The following is an 11,661-nucleotide window of genomic DNA, read 5'->3' on the forward strand; positions in this document are numbered from 1 at the left end:
ACTTAAAGCCAAGTTCTCAAATATATTAAAAGGTTTCTAGCAATTGATAAGAAAAGGAAAAATCTAAGAAAAATGGGCAGCTGATCTGAACAGATGGTTCACAGAAAAGAAAATATAGTGTCTCTAAAAATATGAAAAGATGCTATTCCATACTCCAAATGAGAGAAGTAGAAATTCAAACTATGGAGTATATTGATAACACACTCTTCAGAAAGCTGTGGAGAAATAAACTCTCCCTTACATTGCTCTTAGAATATATGACAATTTGGCAATATCTATCAAAACTACAAAAGGCAGTGGACTTTGACCTACTCATTCCACTTTTGGGAATTTATCCTTCAAACGTACTTGCATACATGAGAAATATTTCATAGAATATATTCAAATATATTTCCAAGGGTATTCATAGTATAACTGCAAGAACAAAAATAATGAAAAAAATGTTTAAAAATATGATATTTATGGAAAAGATACTATATACATCTGATTTAATCTACTTAAATAAACCAGAATACTATACAAATCTAAAAAAAATGAGAGAACACTTTATATACTGAATTAAAAAGATCTCTGAGATATATTCATAAAAAAATAGCAAGGTATAGAATATCATACAGAATATGTTACGTTTAACGTAAAAAGAAGGAAAGGGAATAAAAAATATTCATATTTGCTTGTACATTAAGGAAATGCAGAGAAATATAAAGAGATTAATGACATTAATTGTTGGGGGAATTGGGAATGAGACAAGGGTAGGAAGGAAATTTTTACTTTTCAACTTTCTACATCCTTTTTATTGTTGAATTTTGTGAATGTGTTATTTATTTATTGAAAAAAAATCAAATAAAAAAGCTTAAGAACTTTTTATTGTTTTACACCATTTTGACATTGCTAATAGTTAAAAAAATTTTAGTATATATATGTATACATATATATGTGTATATTATATATATCTGTATATATATACATATATATAAATAAAACAGGTGTACCCATATATCTACCACTCAGTCTAAGATATAAAGGATTTAAGGTCATTACCAATAGTTTTAAATTCTCCTTCATATCACTACAGAATGCCTCTGATTCCTGCTTAAAGTTAACTATCCAAAATTTTGTTGATTATTAATTTTATTTTCTCTACAGTTTTACCACTTGTGTGTATATTTCTAAATATATATATATATATAGCTTTGCAAAGAATTCATCTAAGATTGTTTATTCTTTGAATATTTGGTAGACTCAGTTAAAATGATCTGGGACTGGTATTTTCCTTATGTAAATATATAAACTCAATCTCATATTCTCAATGATTTTAGGACTATTGCAATTTTCAGTTTCTCATTAAATAAGTTTTGGTTATTGTACTTTTTCTAAAAATTTAACCATTTTCAATGAAGTTTTGAAATTTATTTGCCTACATTTTATAATCATCTCCACTTTTTAAAATACATATGCTACATTTGTATTCATCTTCCCTTCTATTCCTCATTATTAATATGTCTTTTTTATTAGTATTGCTATAGGTTTTCTTTATGCAGCTGAACTGAAACTCTATCGTACCTTTGCTTCATATATCACTAATTTCTTTATATTCTTTTTTATTTGCCTCTTCATGTTAATTTCATAGATCTTGTTTTATTAATATAAATGTCTAATTTGGGTTCTAAACTATTTTGTCTTTTCTATTTTCTAATATTAAAATCTTGAAATCTATAAATTTTTCCTTTAGGAAATAATTTTCCCTCTTTTTTTCAAAATATTTTACATTTTTGCCTCTCACATTTAACCTTTGACCTCCATAGAACTGATATTTGTTTGTACATAGTGAATTATGGAGATCAAATATTGCCCTCCTCCATCAAGCGTATAACCTTAGTCTTGGAGAGTCCTAACTTCATTCATTTTTGGGTTTCAAATGCTTCAGCCTTGTACAAGGCCCCCTGCTTTATTTCCTGTTCCTTCAGTAACTATTCAGACTAAAACTTTAAATAAAACAGGATCAGCAAAAGATCCCAAGACAGTGACTGTCATCAATATTTGATATCCTTTCTTGGATTTTCTCATCAGTCTTATATTTCTCATCCAAAATTTTCCATTTTTTTTTTTTTGATATAACATTTCTACTTGTTCTGTAAAGGATGAAACTGTCAGAGTATTTACATATCAATAGTACAAGAAGTCTTTTAAATTGATTGCAATCATAGGAACTTTGAACTCTAACACAACAAAAGCATTAGATTAATAAGCCTAATTTAGTTTTTGAGAATGTATATCATAGGAACTTTGCTACTCCTTTTATGATGTGTTTTTATCACCAACATTTCAACATGTGCTTCGAGGCAATGTGTTCCGATATTGTAAATTAAAAGAAAGAAAATCTTATGGATATAGGAAGCTAAATACCTACTATTTTAAGAACAAATATTCTAGACACTGTTGATGCACATTAAATAAGGTATTTCTTATTGGTTGGAATTGACAGTTGTTTTGGAATCACAATTGCTTAGTCATTTATTTTTCTCTTGCACTTAATTTATGAAAGCTCTCAGATTTCACCTACTGCTATACAGTCTTCTATAATGTTAGGCAGGATTTTCTGAGATCATGGGTACACAGAATGTTCAACAAGGAAGCTGCCATTTCCCCTGGATTCCTTCTCTTTAAATAATCACATAGTAAAGGTGAAATCCTTGTGGGATTAAAGGAGGCAATGTTACTTGTTGAGTAACCAAATTACTCAAGTGAGATTCTGTCTCTCTCTCTCTATTTTTTTATTTTAATGTTCAGAGCATCCAGGTTGTCTCTAAAGCAGTTTGTTAACAAAATTATTTTATAACTTTTAAATGGGTGTTCTACAATCCAGGGCGATTTCTTATAAAATTTATTATTTGTGGTCTAATGCAAAATCTATCGCCAGTTACTCAGAACTTAAGATGACTTTTAGATTCCTAAATAGCTCTCTACAATTGTCTGTATAAAAAGGTTTAAAGTGAGTATTAGTAATATAGATGGATTAGAAAATCTCATAGGTGTTTAAAAATCAGGGACACCTGGAAATAACCATATAAACCATGATACCCTAGACTAGAGGCTAGCACTATGACCTCTCAGTTCAGACTCAAAGTTAAGTCCTTTATATTAGTTTGCTAAGGATGCCTTAACAAAATACCACAGACCAGATGGCTTAAGCAATGGAAATTTATTTTCTCACTGTTATGGAAGCTAGAAGTCCAAGATCAAGATGTTGACATGCTTGGTTTCTACTGAGGTCTCTTTCCTTGACTTGCAGATGGTTGCCTTCTTGTTGTGTCATGTCTAGTTGTTATGTTTATTACTGAAAATGGAATATTGAAGACTCTATTATTGTTGAATTGTCTATTTCTTCCTTCAATTCTGTCAGTTTTTACCTCATATTTTTTGTAACTCTACTATTATATACAAAAAAGTTTATAATTGATATGTTTTACTGATGAATTTTTATCTCAGTGTATAGGAGAACATCTATAACAGCAAGTCATAAATTTGGTGCCTTTTGCTCCAAATTCTTTCATTTTTTATATTTACATGGGTAGTAGCCCTTTCCCAGGCCTTGGAACTCCATTTGAAGAAAGCAAAAACTACTACAATGCTTTTGACCCATGTCTCATAGATCATCCATTCCTATATGTTCTTACTGCTAAGTAACTCATGTCCTATTAATGGAGAATGCAGCTGACCAAGGGCAAATGGGGAGCTGGAGAAGAGCAACGTGTCATGAAGCTTAATTAGATGTCAGAGGAGACTAAAGCTTTTCAGTTTGAGATGATTATTATTAAGCAGCATTGAAAATTATAACAAAGTTTCAAAATATTGATGAACATTGAAATAATATTGGTACTATATTCACTATCAATATTGTCATAAGTAAGACAATGAATTGATTATTAATCAATTATTAAAGTCACTGAAGAGCCTGAATTATATTAATTTACCTTACTTATTTAATACATGGTTTATTCTCCTTTTTAAATGTTCTTAATAAATGGAATAAGAGAGACTATATTATGCGCCAAGAACTTTTTAATGTAAAGAAAGTACATTACGATGAAAATAAAGATTTTGTGAAGGAGAGCTCAGTAATAAGCGGAAGAAACAGGACTTTAAAACATGGTTATCTGATATGAAAGATTTTCTACTATAACTTTCTGCTAGATATCTTTCATTACCAGAAGTTACTCTACTTTTTAAAGAATACTAATTAATAGAAATTTTGTAACATAACGTGTTATAATGTATAGCATATTAGGCATGTCATATATAACATGTATTGTATAATCCAAACAATTAAGTTAATTGTTTAGCTACTATAGAAATTGCTTTTGTCATTTTATAGTAACAAAAATATCCTCTCTGTTATGTTTATTTATTGCAACAGGATTTTCACCATTGACACATTTGCAAAATGTTTCAATAAAAGGAAATTCTAAAACACACAGATCTATCTCATAAAACAATACTATCTGCATAAGTTGACATATTTTTAGTGCAAAACCGTGACTGTTGATGTGAAAGTTCTGGTGGGCAAATGTCATTATTTCTATGTCAAAGGCAAACCTAAATAAAAAACATGATTTGAAAATTAGGATGGATAGTCACAAAAGGGTTCATATTAGAAACATGTATGTTATCTCAAGTGACTTGGAAATGTGCTACCAAGAAATGACTTCTAATGTTCCCAATAAGTGAGAAAAAATGTAGCATATGTTACATATGTTAGAGCTTTTTAAAAGTTTATTTAGAAGCAAAACATTGTATAAAAAAAGAAGAATGTGAGAAACCTATTCTCTAATGCCTATTCTTCATGAACAAATGAATTCTCTTAAGATATATATTATTTCCAATGAGCAGAGAATGGGGACTCTGGAAGAGTCTCTTGTTCTCTTCTTTCACAGGACAGGTTTGTTGAGAGAAAGAAAGGCATAACATAAGAAACATATGCTTATTCTCATCCTTAGCTCTAATTTTAGAAAATCTCTTACATTGGCTCTATTTGTCTGATTCTGCCATGTTACTCATTCTTTGAAATGACATAGCAAACAAAAAGAAGAGATATTGAACAGATGTCTGGGAACACTAACAGTTGAAGCAGACCTTAACTCTGCTGATTATGTTAGCCAAATGACATCTACTGGTTTCCCAAGAGCAAATGAGAACAAGGGTTTTAAAAAGAAAAAGAAGCAAAAATAGAGAGATGAAATGTATAAAATAAATTTTGGTTGATTTTTTTTCTGGATGTTCTCTCTAGAATAAAATAAAATTACATAGAAATTACATAGACTGAATCATTTAATTCTGTATATAGCTAGGTAAGTGATATTAGCAGTAGATCAGCTGGAAACAGAGAGATGACCCGTATGGGATACCAACACATCATTGACATAAATTGGAAAAATTTAAGTTGCTCCTGCTCCCACTCCCAAGTGGTGGAGATCAGGAACATTTGTTGTTAGTACAATATCTCAATTGAGTGTTCTTTTTTTTGCAATTCACAATACAGCAGAAATTTAGCAGTCAGTCATAGTTGAAATTCTGAAAATAAATAATTCATGATGCAGTGCTGTTTATGGGAAATTAATCTTCATTTTAAGCTGTTTGCTATATGTCCCAAGTGATTTCTGAATAGAAAAAATGCTGAAAAGAAACTAGAAACTATAGAACTGTGCTATTTATTAGTATATTTTAGAATATAAATCCTGCTTTGCCCAATTAAAATGAGTCAGTAAGCAATTCTATTTGATATATTTCATTTATGGCAAAGTTGTAAGCAACAAAATAACTAGAATGATGCCAGTACTTTTTCATCATTTTAAATACATAGTTGAACAAGAAAGAAAATATGAGAAATATTTAAGATAAGAGTGTCAAAGTTTTGAAGCACTTGCATTGTACTGGGTGTTGGGTTTATGGAATGGAGGTGCGGGTGGGTAGTGGGTGGAGGAGGTTGCTATTCTACTTTCCTTGGGTTTTAAGAATTTACTCAGGATTTGGGTCTAGGAAAATAATGTAAATCTGAAATAAGATCCTGCACTAAGCTAGGACCCCCAAAGGGCTATTCTCTTATCTAATAAGAGTAGAATAGCTACTCCATCAAGGAAACTCACCCTTATAAGGAACCTTATAGATATTAGTCTGGAACCTAGTAGGAAAAATAAGTGTCCCTAAAGAATTCGTAACCACTTTACACTGCATAAGTGCTCTAAAAAAAACATAATTAGACCTAACATTTAAAAAGAAGTCTTAGATAACGGTACTCTTGGAGTGCTTGAAAGAACCAGCAGCATAACCTTTCTGGAGGGACATGCCAAATCAACATTTCCCGGGACTTCCACATACTAAGGAATTGTGAATATAAGATTATAATAAAAATTTATAATCTGTGGGGAACAAATTTACCATGGGCAAGAATCATCAGATACAGCAAACAGTAGAAAGAATATCACCTCTTTAACATTTCAGATATTAGAGCTATCATATAAAAATGATAATGTATGTAAGAATGTCTACAAATTTATTTATTCAGTATTGTTAGTACATTCATATACCTTTTCACATTCAATTAAGAACTTCAGTGTGAAAACATAACTTTAAAATTTCAGAAAAATATAAATATTTTGATGCCAGAATAGGGAAGGATTATTTAACTCCTCCCAAAAATTATAAAAGAAAAGAGGGATATGTTTGATTATATTAAAATTATCTATATAGCAAAAGATAAACTTATTTAACCATGAACTATTAACCAATTTATTTATGAACTATAGACTACCAAAATCTATTAGCAAGGAATGTATTTATCAGAGAATTTGAATATAGAACATATAAATAACCCTGAAAATTAATCAGAAAATGCAGATAATACCATAGAAACATGAGCAAAAGATATAAGAGAAAAAGAAAAAAACCGAATTGCTAATAAACACAAGAAAGATGCTATCTAGATATCAGGAAAATGTGAGTTGAAATAACACAATGCTAACATCACCTACCTATACATTGAGAAAAATGAAAATATAATACCAAGTTTTGGTGTGATTGTTGTGGGGGTGGAGTATAATAAGTTCCACCATTTTAGAGGGCAATTTGCCAATATCTCAATTTAGTTAGAGATATGAAATCGTCTCACTTTTAAGGGCATATACTTGAGGAGATTCAGGACATGCTGCTTCAAAATATGCCACCTTCGTACCTCAACTATTTTAAACAAGGAATTTGAGAAAACAGCAGAAGGAAGGTCACTCTGAATTTTCCTTTGCCCTTCTCCCCTGAAGTCAAACAACCTTCATGTCAGAGGTGCTGTCTCTATACTCCTGAAACTTTAAAGAAATGCTGAGAAGAATCAGAACAGGCCTTGCTAAATCGTCCTCAGTTTACTACAATTACCTCATACTGCTTGACCTAACATATTTTTCCACAACTGTCTACTCTTTATTAAACCAAGTATGAAAATACTCAGATTTAACTATTTCTTCAGGTCTTCATTTCCTTATGAAGTCTCCTGTGCCACATAAAACTTAGATTAAATAAATCTCTGTACTTTTTTCTTGTTAATCTTTCTTTGTCAGTTTAATTTTCAGACCCAGTCAGAGACCCTAAGAGGGTGAAGAAAAATGTTTTTCTCCACTACGGTTTCTAAGGAAACTTATGGTCATGCACACAATGAGATTAGGTATAAAAATTCTCTTTGCAGTGTTGTTTGTAATAGCCAGCAATTAGAAAACAATTTAAAGAGAAGAATGAGTGGTGAATTGTGGTATATTCTATCTTAGAATGCTACATAATAATTAAAATAAAATAACTAGACTGACATGTATGAAAGAAAATTTGGGATTGATACCTATATTATGAAGCCACTTATATAAAATTTAATTTAAAATACAATAATCTATTTGTATTAAGCAAAAGTATAAAAAATATTATACCTGGGGGGAAAAAACACCAAATTCAAAAATAATGATTGCCTCTGGGGAAGGAAGGAAGGATGATCAAGCGGCAATTCACAAGGGCTTCAAATATATCTGTACTGTTGTATATATTTTAAAAGAAATATAGTTCTTTTATAATAATGCTCTGAAAAAATTTTTGTTTGATTAAGTTGGATAAATATGTAAATATTCATTTTATTATTCTTAAAATTTTCAGTATGTTTGAAATATCTAGCTATAAAAAATATTTTTAATTCCATTAACTAAATATACATACTAGTATGATCATTAAATAATCTCAGGGAAAAGTGGCATTTTATTAACCAACTCGTAGAACCAACATGTCTCAGTGTTTTTCAGACCCTCATTTGATTACTTACAGTAGGCCCATTCCCCACCCTTGGGGTGAACATCATATTCCTTGGACACTGCCTGAACAGTGTTCAGCTATTTCAGTCTTCTACTAAGTAGGGTCATCAAATGATTAGTCTGCAAGGATGTTATGGACTGAATTGTGCTCTCAAAATTTCATATGTTGAAGCCCTAACCTCCAATATATCTGTATTTGAAGATAGGGCTTTTAAAGTAGTAATTAAGGTTAATAATGAAGGTACAAGCATGCCACCCTGACCCAGTAGGCCTGTTGTCCTTTAAGAAGAGAAAAGGGTGCCAGAAAAAGGCCATGAGAGGTAACAGTGAAAAGGGGATTGTTTGCAAGCCAATGAGAGACGCCTTATGAAAAACTAAACTTACCAACACCTTGATCTTAGACTTCCAGCCTCCAGAACTGTGAGAAAAAAAAATTTCTGTTGTTTAAGTCACCCAATCTGTGATATTTTGTTATGGCAGCCCTAGGAAATTAAAGTAACTCTTGTAATATGGGAATATATGAGATTGGAAGCTGAGAAATTGCTCAAAGACCAGATGTAGAAAAGTTATTTCATCTACGAAACAGAAAAGGCCAAAAGAACAGCAAATAGCCACTCCAGCAAAGTTGTGAGTAATACTGAATTGGTTAAGATAGAGATCTCTCAGAGTAATCAAAGAGAGCCATAGACTTATTCAAACATCAGGTGGTTACCAACATGCCTGAAAACCCAAGTGTAAATCCGATCTTCAGATAGAAATATCTGAATATGGGCTTTCTGTGCTTTAAGTTTTACACTGTATTTGTTGTATTTCTAACTTAATGCCCTACAAATTCTGGAATATTTGTAAATATTCTATGATCGAGTGCCTAACTACTGAATTTTAAGTACATTCATATTTTTAGAAATCACAAAAAAGAGCAAAAAACAAATAAACAAAAACAAACAATATAACCAGATTTTAGGTAGATTCTGGGTTCAATTAATTTGAAATATGTTAGTGTTTGAGTTTTTAAAGTAATAGCTGTGTTATCCACTGCTGTCTTTTCTCAGACATGAGTACCTTTTTGTCTTTACTTCTTTTGGATGAATAGATCATTTTTAGCTGAAAAGGAAGATGTGATATAAAAGGTGATGCTAAGGAATGACTAAGCCAAAGGAATGACTAAGTAAAAAGAAATTAATGATGGTAGTGACAGTTGAAAGAACACTGGATTATTATGAAAACAGACAATGGATGTAATACTCTTAAATCATATCTGCTAGTTTTTGAAACTTACCCTGCGCCTGGTTCTATGTTCTGCCTTTTATGTATTGTATTCCATTTAATCCTTAAAACCGCTCTACAGGGTAGATACTAAGATGAGCCAAAATTTTCAGAGGAAGCAATTTCAATTTAATGACATCATTTCATTTGCTCAAACACCTAGTATGTATCAGGATCCAAATCTATTTCTGTCTGATTCATAAACTTAGGTCTTTAACCACCACAGCATACTGCTTCGCAAAGGACAGACATTTCTTTTTAAGGAATGATAAAACTCAATGTGAAGCTTTATATTCTAAATCTCTTATACATTATCAGTTGTTGGAAGAGAACAAAGCCGAAGACTGACTCTTCTGAAAAATACAAAGACCCGCATCCTTTCAGGACACTCTGCACTCTGACTCCTGTTTACCGATGACTCAGAGTGGCTGACATCTTTATTACACACCAATTAGAGCAGCACAGCAGGGCTCTCACTGAGCTGAAGGTGGCCCTCAAGACAGTGTACACCAATCAGATCTATCCTCGAAGGACACTGTAATAAGATTTGGTAGGTCTGGGAGGAAGCCAGGCTTTCTATCCAATAGGAGTGGGCTGAAATTCAGATGTAAATAAAGGAGAAATTCTACTCTGGCAATGGAAAATAACTATGTAGTCCTGGATTGTCGATTTAGCATAAATGCTACAATGATTCATCTCTGAGTTGATAAACATGCTTTTCAAAGTGAAAAGCAGACAGACAGGATGAGGTTCCCAGCTAGAAGGGCTTCATTACTGAAAGGTTTATGGAGAAAAGCCACTCATCCCACGCCTCCACCATGCTGGAAATGAACTGATGCTAGGAGCATAGTTTTTCTTTTTGATGAAACACAGACAAGGGATAAGTCTAGTGGTTTATTTATTATGGAATAGTTTGAAGTGGGTCTTTATCCTTACTTTTCTCATAGTTTATATAATGACCCAGCTCCAATGTCATATTCAGAGCTCACGCTGATAATAGGCATGTAGTAAATGCTCACCGACTCATAGACATGGTCACCAATATATTCCCAGTCCTCAGAGGGGGAAAAAAAAAAAAGGATCATACGCTCAGAATTCAAAAATATGGCTGGCATTGTTTAGTCAGTCACAGAGCCACAGGTAGGGACAAGGAAACTACCACCCCTCAGTTTTTTATTAACACATCAGTTTACTTTGTAGGTTCTCTTTTATTTGTTAGTATAGCTCAAGTTCACCACCACTACCCCCAGGCTTTCAAGAATTGCTTTGTATTCACAGAGAAGAATGAATCTTGGGCTCACAAGTAAAGACTTCCAAAGTTTATTTGAAAGGGAAAAAAATGTTAATGTTCATTTGAAAAGAGGTCAATTACATTTGAAAACAATAAAAAGCAGTGTATTTTTCAGAAGAAGAAAGTAAAGTATACCTTGAAGAATTCTACAGGAAACTTGATGGTGGTTCAGTGAAATAAAAAAAATATTAAGAATATTTTGTTCATGGAGTTTTTGACTTAGAATGTGTGACATAATGTTCTATTGAGTATGCATGAGTAACTGTCTTTTCATTACCTAACAAGTGTCAGGCAGATTGAAGTTCAATCATTAAGTTAATTAATAAATGTACAATTTAATTGTGAAATATTCAAGTGATAGATTAAGCATTTGGCTCTAGGTCTAATGCTTAGAAGAGAGGTCTAGATAAAAATATAAATCTGATTTATATTCATGATTTAAAAAGAAATAAGAGGAAATATAAATACCGTGTCAAAATGGTGTCACTTGTGCTAAAAGCCCATGATACTAAACCTAGATTTAATACCTGATCTAATTGCAGTTTCAACTTCTCCCAGAAATGTATCTTAATCAACCAGTCTGGAATTTTCTGGTCAAGCACCAGTAAGGTAATCAGTCATATAGGCCCTCTAAGTCCCCATAGGAAGATGCAATCTGCATGATAAAAACACTTGTCATTCCTTTAATCCCCCAAAAGATATCTAGGTCTAAAAATAATCCTTCCTTTTCTTTTGTTAATAACCCCCTTGCACTGCCCTCCTTCCTGTAAA

The sequence above is a fragment of the Pteropus medius genome, unplaced genomic scaffold, assembly GCF_902729225.1.
Source record: "Pteropus medius unplaced genomic scaffold, Ma_sr-lr_union100, whole genome shotgun sequence".
NCBI lineage: Eukaryota > Metazoa > Chordata > Mammalia > Chiroptera > Pteropodidae > Pteropus > Pteropus medius.